Raw genomic sequence first — 11,812 nt, forward strand, 5'->3', positions numbered from 1 at the left:
GATAGGTGTCCTAATGAGTGGGCTGAGTTATTGGCCTTGTAAATTGGAGAGAAAATGGGATAGAAAATTGAGAAAAAAAGTCGGCTAAATACAAATGTATCTTCATTTTGGGACGATCTTCGATGTAGCAGCTGATAAATACTGCCCACCTTCACTGTAGTCAGCTTTAAAAGGCACCTTGTTTATAATAGTGGTTTGGACAACAGTGGTTGAGAAGTAATGCAAACATTTGACTTACGCCGACTAGGCTGTAGTACAATAATGCAATCCTATATAAGTAAATGGAGCACACAGAAAATTTTCATTTAAAATAACATACCCATTTTTTCTTGCTAGTCGTATTCTTTACATTCTGCAAAATACCCCCATCCTTCATACCTCTTTTAAGTTTATAATGTAAGTAATCATGGGCCTACTGTACACTTTTATATACACCCTGTTGTATGAAGCCTCAGTATTGGGATATGGATTAATACTGAATGCATTAAAAAAACACAGCTTAGTGTTCCCATGTTTAGTTTAAAGCCTTCCACCGATAAGTAAAGTCCATAACTCATGATTAATACCCTTGTTATAAGAAGAAGGTTTGTGGATGGTGGAGCAGATGGATGCCATGGTGTTAGGGTGCACTCTATGCTTTGTCTATGCTACCTTCTGGCTCTCTTTTATTTTTTGCGGAAGGCAGTTATGGTCAGAGCTTTTGTTAGAGTAAGCCACATTCTGGTAATTTGCTCACATTCTCTTCCCTCCATACTGTAAATGCAATTAGAACTGATTCTATCTCTTTACCTTCTTCCGAGTTAAAAACTGGCTGCTTACTGTCACTATCAGTGTCTCCTGGTACCTGGCTAAGAACAGCTGCTCACCTTCCGCTACCTACCGCCACCTGCCTTTAACTGGATTGAAAGATCCAACCGGTTTCCAATTCAGCCAGAAGCTTGTTGATGGCTACCAAAACCATCTGGTCAAAGTGTAACTTGCTTAAAAGGGCTTTTTTTTTAAAAAAAATATGGGTATATGTTTGAGTAAAATTGTTGAATAATAATATTGTCATTTAGAGCATTTATTTTCAGAAAATGAGAAATGGCTAAAATAACAAAAAAGGTACAGAGCTTTCAGACCTCAAATAATGCAAGTAAGAATGCATTAAGATTTAAGGGTTTTCATGCATCTCGGCATGTTCTCCTCCACCAGTCTTACACGCTGCTTTTGGATAACATTATTCCACTCCTGGTGCAAAAATTCAAGCAGTTGATCTTGGTTTGATGGTTTGTGATCATCCATCCTCCTCTTGATTATATACCAGAGGTTTTCAATTTGGTAAAATCAAAGAAGCTCATAATTTTTGGTCTGATTTTTTTCTATAGCTGTATATTTAAGACTATGTTGAGTTCAGAAAAAAGACCCAAAGCATCTTTAACCTGTCTGAATGAAGTGTCTGAGAACTGTCAGCAGTATCATCAGCAGATATACTCTACACAGGTGGGCCTTCCATGAAATCTCACACACTTTTTCGCTAGCAAATATCACACATTCTCTCTTAAGTGTTCGCACCTTTTGATTTCAGCCCAGAAGACATTTTCACTGATAATCGAGCCTTCGCCTTCTCGCACTCGAGAGAGCGAGGAGAAAACAACAAGGTCAGACTGATAACTGGCGGACAAAACTGTTGAAAATCAGCCGTTTATGCACTCTGGAGTGATGCGTGTTTGTAACCAGTGCAGTGTCCTTGTGCAGGGCTGGAGGAATGGTTGCTATTGTTGCAGCTGGATCACATTGCTGCCTTTGGAAGAGCTCAGAGAGAGAAGAACACGTGAGGAGCATGTTTTCAGACACAACATTTCTACAGAGGAAATAGAGTCTTAATGACATATATGGGTGATCAGTCAAAGACATATGAGTTCTATAATAGCTCGGGCCTGCATGCCTGCAGGGAAAGTGAAGTCATCCCTAAAACTAGACCAAACATCTAATATTTGTTTTAAGGGTGTTATTAGATTAGTAGCTTATTTCTGGATGGTTGTTTTTGTTTTGTGATCTGATTTCCAAGTGAAAGTAGATATCGGCATGGGGAAACAGCTGTGTCTCTTTATTAACATAATAAGTACTGAATTTTAGTACATAATAGTACAAAAATATTTCTTTGATTAAATTTTAAAGTAGACAAATTAGGACAGAATGTAAAATGCAAACCAAAAAAATTGACAGTGTTTCTTATATTTACTTTGTCTTTTATTTCATTGCAGATATTTCATGTTTTGTCTGATCAACTTTGTTTCATTAATTAATATACATCCATGCCTTTATTTCAGACCAGAACGTTTTTAAAAGTTGTTGACAACTGTTGATTCTGCTTTTGTACCAAATCATAATTACAATCAACTGCTGACATCACTAGTTTGAAGTCACATCAATATTTAGTTTTTTACTTCATTACATTGTCCTGGTCTTAATCTTTTGTGTATTTTTATTGCAGGCCTGAATTAATGGATGCACAGCTCTGGAAAAACAAGAGACCACTTAAAAACATGATTTTCTTTGATTTTGAAAATCTCTGGAATATAATCAAGAGGAAGATGGAGGTTCACAAGCCATCAAACCAAGCTGAACTGCTTGGAGTGGCATAAAGTTATCCAAAAGCAAAAGTGTAAGACTGGTGGAGGAGAACATGATGCCAAGATGCATGGAAACTGGGATTAAAAACAGGGTTATTCCACCAAATATTGATTTCTGAACTCTTAAAACTTTATGAATATGATCTTCATTTGTTTACACTATTTGAGGTCTGAAAGCTCTTTAGCCAATTCTCATTTTTTGCAACAAAAAAAAAAGCTCTAAAAGACAATATTTTTATTTTATTTCTCCCAAATTCCAAATAAGCACTCATTTACAATGTTAATTTTACTCAAACATCTACCTATAAACAATAAATTCTGAAACTGAAGTGGTTCTCAGAGTTCAGAGCTGTATATTAACAAAGTATATTGTTTAGCAGGCAAAACATGAAATGAATTGCAAAATCTATCATAATTTCAGCAATAAAAAGTCAACGCAAGAAACACTGTATTTGTTTATGCTGTAAGAACTTTAATTTTTTAGTTTTCCATCAATTAACTCTTTAAAAAGACACCAACCATTTAAAAGATTTCTTATGCTGTCATGGTCTATAGTAATGAACTCATGAAAAACTCTCCTTTTCAGGAACATACCCAGAAAATCCCACGTACCCATGCTGAAACATGTACCTGTAGCTTTCCATCCTTTACAGTGTTCATCTCTCAGAAGTAGCTTCAGATAAATTACTGTCAAATTGCTTAACAAGCTCCAGCTATGAAGCCTAATCAGATTTAATCGAGCTCTTCATGAGAACTGTAGATGAAGTGAGCTTCTATTTCCCTCTTGTTGATTTAGTATCTAAGGAAACGATCTTTCTGTGTGTATCTCATGGACATTTCATGCTGGAGTGAGTGAGAGACAAGCTTTTAGCCTGCAACTCTCTAGGCTAAGTCCATTTCAAAAACTATTATTTCATTATCGACTCGTGTCCGTGGCCGGCAGGAACTGGAGTGATGGCAGCGAGACGCTAATGCAGCTAAATCACATCAAACAGGCTCTCCGACGCTCTTCATCTCCAATGCAGCTCATGTCTTTCCCCTGCACCAGGCTTACGTGGAGGACAGCAGCTTGAGATAGACGCTTCCACAGATGGCCAGTGTTGGGTCCAGCCAGAATGAGTAGAGAGGGGCGCAAGAGGGTAAGAAAAAAATTATAGGTTTATCTTGGTGTATATAGGGTGTATATCACATATTTTGGGGAATGGAGGTATGGACCTTCGGCTAGTGCCAAGTCTATGGCAATAAAACAACATCTGGCCAATCTGAGAGGAACTAACTTCTCAGGAAAATTAAGAAAAAAAAACTTTGAGAGTTTGGTCCAGTCAGAATTTGTAGAAATGAGACAAAAGCCAAGTGTGTAACAAAAACAAACTAATTTACAGTATGTAGATAAAATGGACTAGAAATGGAGGTGTAGAAGTTCAAGTAGCCTCTAGATATGTTGACCTTCTGTTAGAATCTAGACAGTGGCAATGATACAGAGACCAATGGCTGACCAGTCTTTCGGCAATAACCCTTCAAAAACATGTTAAATCATAGGAAGTGTATGGAGGAGACATCATGGAAAAATGCACCTGGAAACCAAAGTATGGATCATCATCTTGCCAATGGCAATGACAATGACACCAAAAGTCCAGTCTGAGCCAGTCTGAGGCAGGACCCTCTCAGGAACCACACAGAACCAGAACCAGAGTTGGTTCCAGTGGGGTGAAGGAGATGACACAAGTAAAGAACCACACAGAACCAGAACCAGAGTTGGTTCCAGTGGGGTAAAGGAGATGACACAAGTAAAGTAGGTAAGAGAAACATCCTACAGTGTGCATATAATGAACTGGGAATGAAATGTACACTTTAAGCTAGCCTTTAGCCAATGACAATGGCATTGGGACCAACAACTGGCCAATCTAAGGCATGATCCTCTCAGAAAAAAATGAAAAGTAAAACCAGGGTAGGGAGGACATGCCATTAAAATGTACCAGAAGAAAAGTAGGAACCTTAAGCTAAACTCTAGCGGATAGCAAAATACAAAGCTTTCAGGTAAGAAGCTCTCATGAAACATTGAGAAAAAGAAACAGAGTTGGTCCTAGGGATAAAAATGAAGAGACAAAAACCAAGTGGGTGAGAAAATCATCATAAATAGTGTCTAAAATAATTGATTGGAGGTGTGGACTTTCAGATAGTCGCTAGCCCAACACTGCACATTCTGAGGCAGGAAAATCTCAGGAACGAGAATAAGAAACCGAACAAGAGTAAGGAAGAGACATCATTAAAATGTAGAAGAAAGTTATGGACCTTTAGCTAACCTCTAGCCAGCGGCAATGACACAGAGACACATGGGTGGCCAGTTTGAGGCAAGAACCTCTCATGAATACAGAGAAACCGCACCAGAAATAGGTGTGAATAAGTATGATATACACTGGTGATAGAATAGCTGACCATCATCCCCGATAACAAGTGGTTAGTAGGACATTTTCTAATGTTACAATTATTTTCCTTAGAACATTCGATCTGTCAAGTGTTCTTACATTTTTTTAAAACAACCTTTTCAAAACATTGTTAAACCTTCTTAAAATGTTCTCTGTCAGCTGGGATATAGCCTCTAGCCAATGGAAAACACACCAGGGTTAGGTCCACAGAGTCAGTAGAGACTCAGTAGAGAAAGATGAATGGAATTTACTGGGGATGGATTTGTGGTTCTACAGCTAGTCTCTAACCAGTGGCAATGATTACAAAGCCCAATAACTGGACATTCTGTTGCAGTAACCTCCATACATGTCAAGTTTTGGATTTAAAAATAAGGGAAATTTTCTGCCGCCCGCTGCGAGCCGTCCCACTAGTCCAACCTCTATTTAAAGGCATGATGTGTCTAATACACTGCTGGATATACATAATGATTGATCTATAGTCGATAGGGAGCTAAGAGATTTTAACAGGTAAACTCAATAAAGGATTGTTAATTAGCTGATCAGTTGGATCTGCTGAAAAAAAACAACAACACAATTTTATGGCAGTGATGATCAGGGTTAAGAAACTGTTTTAAACTACAAACATAAAGTATCGTACTACATTCTGGCTGTCCTCAACATCTTCTAGATAACTAGTTAGCTAAATGAATGTTCATTCATTATAGCTTACAGTAGGCCTGCAATCCTAAATTAATAAACACAGTTTAAAAATGCAATAGTTAACTTAGTGGCTGATCAGGTACATCAAGGCAGGTTGAACATTACATATATATATATATATATATATATATATATATATATATATATATATATATATATATATATATTTATATATTTATATATATATATATATATGTATAATTTTTTTTTCTCAAACCATCTATCACAAGCTGTATTTTATTAAGCACACAGTGGGTTTGATCTGTGTGTTTTGATTGGGAGACGAGTCTTTTTAACCAGCTATCAGAAACAATGTTTTCAAAGTTTACATGGTTAGCTCCATTACCTTTCTCTTAGAAAAATCTCTGTATATCCAGATATGTTTTAACGTCAGCTGCTCCGACTAGCTGCCTGAAGCACACTGACCCTCCTCTGTGCTCTGCAAAACCAGCAACCTGATTGGCTGTTTCTCCTGAAAGGCGGGACTTTCTCCATAAACCCGGACCACGATTAGTGAAGAGACACACAGCGGTCAGCGGTCTGTCTTCTCAATAATAAAGTTTTTAAAATTTCAATATAATATGGGAAATTTAAAGGAAAATACTAATACGGGAGGAGGGGGGAAAAGAGGAGTAAAATACAGTAGTTTCCAGGCCAAAACGGGAGACTTGAGGTATGGTAACCTCTGATGAACATTGAGAAACAGAAACAGATTTGGAGTCTGTTAGGAGAAGGAGGTGAAACAGGCCAATTTAGTATGAGAAACATCATAAACAGTGAATAAAAATGTACTTGGAATAGAGGCGTGGAACTTCAGATAGCCTCTAGCCAATGGCAATGACACTGAGACCAACAGATGGCCGATCTAATGCAGAAACCTCTAAGGAACATACATACACACACATGCTACATATGCACATGTAATCTACTTGCCTAACAAGCTTTTAAACCTTTACCATCTGTCTGTAGATTCTCAGAAACTCCATTTATAATTGAGATATCCATAACACTTTGTTTTGTTAACTTTTCCCAGAGCCTGTGTAAGCTGTTTTTGACCGGGAGAACATGGCGTTCCCGTTACTCTGTTACTGACGTAGGTGCTTGGGTGTTTGTGCCACATCCATACAGTGGTATGTTAGCATGGCTTTGTCCAAACTTGCTGATCAATGCCACATATCCAAACACTGCAGAAAAAAGCCCATTATATAATTACACAGCCTGCAAAAATGCCTTTCAACATCAGCATGCATGAGCTGGATCTAGATGTGAATCTGAAGTATAAAAAGTTCTTTTGGACTCCAGGTGTAAAACAGTGTAGATGGGTTCCATAGCATTTCAGAAAAAAAGTGTATTGTGGTTCATTATTTCTTGAAACAGGCTTTTTTAGGCTTTTGCATTCGAATATCTACACTTCTTAATGAAAATCTATGAATAATATGATACAGTTCCTGTCTCATGGGTTTTGGCACATCAGCATAGATCTTGGAGATCTTGGAGTTGAGTATCTGTACAGAATATATTCCGATATATGGACTTACAGTGTATCAGAAAAGTGAGTACACCCCTCACATTTCTGCAGATATTTAAGTTTTTAATATACTTTTAATGGGACAACAATGACAAAATTACACTTTGACACCATGAAAGTTAGTCTGTGTGCAGCTTATATAACAGTGTACTTTAATTGTTCCCTCAAAAATAACTCAATATACAGCCGTTAATGTCTAAACCACCGTCAACAAAAGTGAGTACACCCCTAATAGTCTACACCCCAAAATGTCCAAATTGACCAATGCTTGTCATTTTCCCTCCAAATTGTCAGGTGACTCGTTAGCCTTACTAGGTCTCAGGTGTGCATATGGAGCAGGTGTGTTCAATTTTGTAGTACAGCTTCCACACTCTCTCATACTGGTCACTGAAAGTTCCAACATGGCACCTTATGACAAAAATTTTAAAATTCGAATTGCACTACATGAAGATGGCCAGGGCTACAAGACTATTGCCAACACCCTGAAACTGTGCTGCAGCACAATGGCCAAGATCATTCAGCGTTTTAAAAGAGCAGGGTCCACTTAGAACAGACCTTGCGCTGGTTGTCCAAAGAAGCTGAGTGCACGTGCTCAGCGTCACGTCCAAATGCTAATGCTGTCAGCATTGCTGCAGAGATTGAAGAGGTGGGGGGTCAGCCTGTCAGTGCTCAGACCATATGCCGCACACTACATCAAACTGGTCTGCATGAACAGTACAAAGATAAGTGTGTCATGCCTACAGTCAAGCATGGTGGTGGGAATGCCATGATCTGGGGCTTGGGGGGTTACTGTACATTTCAATGAGGGACACATGAACTCCAATATGTACTGTGAAATACTACTGAAGCAGATCATCATCCGAGAGTTCATGCAGTGTTCCAGCATGATAATGACCCCAAACACACCTCTAAGACGAGCACTGCTTTATTGAAGAGGCTGAGGGTAAAGGTGGTGGACTGGCCAAGCATGTCTTCAGACCTAAACCCAATAGAACATCTTTGAGGCATCCTTAATTGGAAGGTGGAGGAGCGCAAAGTCTCGGATATCCGCCCACTCCATGATGTAGTCATGGAGGAGAGGAAAAGCATTCCAGTGGCAACCTGTGAAGCTCTGGTAAATATCCTCAAATATCCTATAAATCATTTAGGAATTACATTTATTTATAAAGCAAACTCTATAGCTCAAAAGCTATTTTCTGGACTCTGTTTCTTTGGGATCCATGTCTGCCATCAGTAAAACAGGTAAATGGTCTGCAGTTGATTCCAGTTTTGGCATTTGCATTTGGAAGCTTTTGCTGTGAAGCCACAACATGCAATTAAAGGCCCCTTTCAATGGAAGAGAAACCATCCATTATTGGTCTGAAAAAAAGAAATTCATCAGTGAACTCAAAAAGACCTGGACATCCACAGAAAACAACAGTGGGGGATGATCACTGAATCCTTTCCATGAAGAAGAAAAACACTTCACAAACTCAACCAAGTGAAGAACACTCTCTAGGAAGGAGGTTTATCAGTATCTCAGAGAAAACTTCATGAGAGCAAATAACAAAGTGTTCACCACTAGATGAAAACCATTAAAAAAGGCCAGACAAGACTTTACTAAAAAACATCTAAAGAAACTGGAACAGCATTTTTTAAACAGGTGAAACTAAGATTTACCTGTACCAGAATGATGTTGAGAAGAAAAGATGGAGAAGGCTTAGAACAGCCTGACACCAAGCACACCACTTCCTCAGTAGGACATGATGGTGGTATGGGCGTGCACAAGGATTTACTTTCTGCTCAGATTCAACAAAACTCAGTAAGGTTGATCAGATGGGGCTTAAGAGTACAGATGGACAATGACCGAATCACAAAATCCTTTCCATGAGAGAAGAAAAACACTTCACAACATCCACCCAAGTGAAGAACACTCTCTAGAAAGGATGTTTATCAGTGTCTCAGTCTCCCATAAAGAGAAAACTTCATTAGAGCAAATAACAGAGGGTTTACCACGAGATGAAAACCATTAAAAGAAAAGCCAGACAAGACTTTACTTAAAAACATCTAAAGAAGCTGGAACAGCATTCTTTAGACAGGTGAAACTAAGATTAACCTGTACCAGAAAGATGGAGAAAAAAATGCAGTGCAATCAATTGCCTTCAGAGGTCACTTAATCATGAGTTGAGCTCACTTAATTAGTTAATAGAGTCCAGCTTAAATTTACACAGTACATATTGGAGTTCATGTGTCCCTTAAATTTAGTCTCAGTGTAAATACATCTGTTTTGTAAAGGCCTCAGTGGTTTGTTACAGAACACACGTGAACAAACAGAAGCAGCAAAAGGGCTCCATGGTCACTGTGGAGGAGCTGCAGAAATCCACAGCTCAGGTGGGAGAATCTGTCCACAGGACAACTTTAAGTTGTGCACTCCACAAATCTGGCCCTAATGGAAGAGTGACAAGAAGAAAACCATTGTTGAAAGAAAGACTAAAGAAGTGTGGTTTGCAGTTTGCGACAAGCCATATAGGGGAAACAGCAAACATTTGGAAGATGGTGCAAGTTTTTTTTTTTTGTTTTTTTTTTTTGTTTTTTTTTTTGCCTAAATGCAAGACGCTATGTATGGTGGTAGAGAAGCATTGCTTATCATTCTGAACACATCATCTTCACTGTGAAACATGGTGGTGGCAGCATGACAGCTGTGGGGATGCTTTTCTTCAGCATGGACATGGAGAAGCTGGTCAGAGTTGATGGGAAGATGGATAAAACTAAATACAGGGTGACCTTGCAAGATAACCTGTTTAAGGCTGCATTTGTCTACTTGTCAAAGCATAGATCATTTCACCTGGGACATCAATTATATTCAGTAGGTACAGTTATTCATGGAAACCCATGTGCTGAACTCTTCAGATAAACAATCTATAGAATCCCCTTGGAGGCAGGAAGCTCCATGTCTGGAGATCAGACCAATCTGCCTTGTATCTATGCTCACTGGACCAATATGTCCTATACTGTAGATGCTGTAGAATTATTGACTGAAGCCCATGTGCTGGTGCACAGTTTATCAGCTACCTTCTACCTCATCCATCAATGAAATGGGACCACCACAGGTCAAGTCAAGTCAAGTTTATTTATAGTCCCAGTTATTGAGAATATAGATCATTCCAAATGAAAAGAAATTCACACCGTTTCTGAGAACTCGTAGTATTCCAAATAAGAAGTACTGCACACAGTACACCAGCCAACTGGTAATGATAAATAATTAAGGGAAATTATGTGGAAATGGCCAAATTATATTGGAATTCATAGATATCTTGGAGTTTAGGACACATACCGTAATCAGACGGATGACCTGTATGTATCATAATAAATTAAAACATATATACAGACTGCACAATGCATGTAGTAGTATGTAAATTGATCATGAATTCTTACCTCAGGGCATAACTTAGGAAAGCCTAGGAAGGCCAACACCTATATATGTTGTGTAGAACACCTGTATATCGTCGCTGTCCAATGAAAAACACTTATCTCCAAAACCTTGTAAACTTTCAATATAGTTTAGAAATAGTTTATTTCAGGTAACTTTAAGAAGTATCTATTGGTCCTTTCATCAAGAGATTTTGGCACAGTGTGAGGGACAATTTGTCTGTTCAAATTATGTAGTAAACAAAAAATCAACAAACATTGACATTAGTGTTTTTCATTGGACAGCGATGATATGTTGTGAGGTGTTATTTTGTGTGTAACTTGCTCATAGCAAGTTCACATGCTGGTAATAATCATAGTTCTAATAAGGTCTAATAGACAGTGCCAGATGGGAAGGAAATTCCGTTTACAAAATAGTGGACAGTGGACAGCATGGTAGGTAATAATGATCATGACTGCTAACATATGACATTTTTGCTAAAATTGTTCTTCAGATTCCATGAGACATGGCAAAAGTCATGGGACACAATATTAATGATGGGCCCCTGGACAAAATGTCATCAGGTGCATCGCAGACATCGTTTCAAAGCAACGTACGAGACACGTAGGCCTAATTGACCCAATGTAAATTGATCTCTTACTCCTGTCTTGTTTTTTTATTTTCTTCCTCTTCCTTTATCTTCTTTCTTTTCTGGGTTCCTGATGAAGAACTCTGGATCATGATTGCTCAAGTTTTTACATTTCTTTGCTCGGCGTGACTTTATTTTCAGCCTGTTCTCGTTGTTCCCCCTGTTCTACGGCTCCCTTTTTCCTTATAAGGGCGTTTTTCCCAGTGGTGTCCTAATTCACTAGCCTGTGCAGCGGTAGTGTTTTGGACTGCGACCCTGTTGACACAGGTTCGATACTGCGTGAGGAGCGATGTGTTTATTTTTATTTATTTATTTTTTTCTTGGGTTTACCTGCTTTGAGATCAACTGTTCTGCAGTTGGGTTCAACAACCCTCTGGGCTGGAGAGCAACTAGTCTGTAACACTCCATCCCATTACACTTAATTTTTCAAAACAGATTTTTTTTTGTGGCCAGCCAGGTAATGACTTGGAAATATCTGGCGCCCAGCCAAAATTAATTGCCCTCTTT

Source organism: Astyanax mexicanus, chromosome 10, assembly GCF_023375975.1.
Source record: "Astyanax mexicanus isolate ESR-SI-001 chromosome 10, AstMex3_surface, whole genome shotgun sequence".
Taxonomy (NCBI): domain Eukaryota; kingdom Metazoa; phylum Chordata; class Actinopteri; order Characiformes; family Acestrorhamphidae; genus Astyanax; species Astyanax mexicanus.